Genomic DNA, 1,625 nt, shown 5'->3' on the forward strand with positions numbered 1-1,625 from the left:
ACTAAGGAAAAAGGATGATTGCTTAGAGAGTTGCCAGACTTCAGTTTCCAAACAGCCCAAGAACTCTTGGTGGGAACAGCTACCAGGCCAAACTGCATTTATTTATGCTCCATTTAATTTGACAGGTCAGAACCACATCATTAAGAGGAAGGCATGGCTGCTTTACACAGTGGGAAGAAGGAAAACAGTCTCTCAGCTGGGTCAGCCCTTCTACAACAGAAAACATTGCTGATTTATGCTCCCAAATGGGAAAGCTCAGCCTTTCCTACACAGAAGCTGCATCTACACAGAGAGAGATGCTCACTGCTATCTCCAGGCCGCTTGGCTGCAGGTAAACACAGTGCCTGGGCACAGCTGAATAATTCCAGGTAGACTCCGTGATTAGAAGCTGGATACCAGATTTCAGCTTGCCAAAGCTTTCCTACGGCCCTATGGGACAGCAGGTTGAAGGAGCCCCACTTTCACTCCTTGTAATGTGACCTCCATTCAAATGATAGCAATTAATCCCTCTATATCCTGGGAAAGGTTTAATGCTGTCAGAGAAAACCACGAAGGCAGCAAGAGGCTGCCTGGCCACACAGATTCCCACAGCTCTCATACACAGAGATCAACACGTCCTTTTTTATTGAGCACTGGAATTAAAAAAGTAACAGCACTTGGTTGATTGGGAACTAATAACCAAAACTTGCCCGTAGCAGAAATTTGCACAAGGACTTTTGCTGACTTCAGTCACACCCTCGTGCATCCGCAGCCTCTGCGATTCTGATCTGCCAGCACTGGGGCAGCTCCAGCACTGGCCTGCAGGTGAGAGTGGGTCTGGGATTTACTTCTAGCACAGTTCACCTCAAAGCATTGGTTTCGATTAACACTAAAATGCCCTGAGAGAAGGAGTTCCCCCCACAGCCCACATCCTGCCACCCTTCCTGTTGATTCCTGCCTTGTCCTAACTAGGTCTCATTATTTCCCACTGCAAAGTGGTGTAATACACCTGAGAGGAGGTGGCCTGATATGCAGCCCTGCTACAGTACTGCTGGTTTGCCTGTCACAGGGCAAATTACACAGCTCCGTAGATCTGTGTGCCCTGGTGGCCAAAGAAGGCCAATGGTAACCTGGCGTGAATTTAAAAAAGCGTGACTAGCAGGACGAGGGAGGTGATCCTGCCCCTCTGCTCTGTCCTGGAGTGGCAACATCTGGAATACCACGACCAGTTCTGGGCTCCAGGCCCTTAATCATCTTTGTGGCCCTCTGCTGGACTCTCTCTAGATGATCCCTACCTTATTTGAAATATCATAGCTACAACAAATATCTGGCCCTACATGGGAAAGGGTGAATCAGAGCTCCTTTTTAGTGCCACTTGACATCAGTTATACATTCTAATTCTCATATACACAGATGGATGTCTTTAAAAATCAACAATTTACACTTCAAAAAAGTTTTACAGTGAAGTTCTCTCAGCAAAGATCAGTCCACACAAGGAGGAGCCAGTCTACTGCAGGCAGAAGGCACTTGGCCTTGACGTGGATTTGAGAACAAGTCCTCAAGGGGCAGGCACCAACTGCCCTATGTCCTGCCACACCTCAGTAGTTGTGCAAAGTCTGGTGTAACCACCCCACACTACCCCATCC

The sequence above is a fragment of the Tetrao urogallus genome (assembly GCF_951394365.1).
Source record: "Tetrao urogallus genome assembly, chromosome: 23".
In the NCBI taxonomy this organism is placed as follows: Eukaryota; Metazoa; Chordata; class Aves; order Galliformes; family Phasianidae; genus Tetrao; species Tetrao urogallus.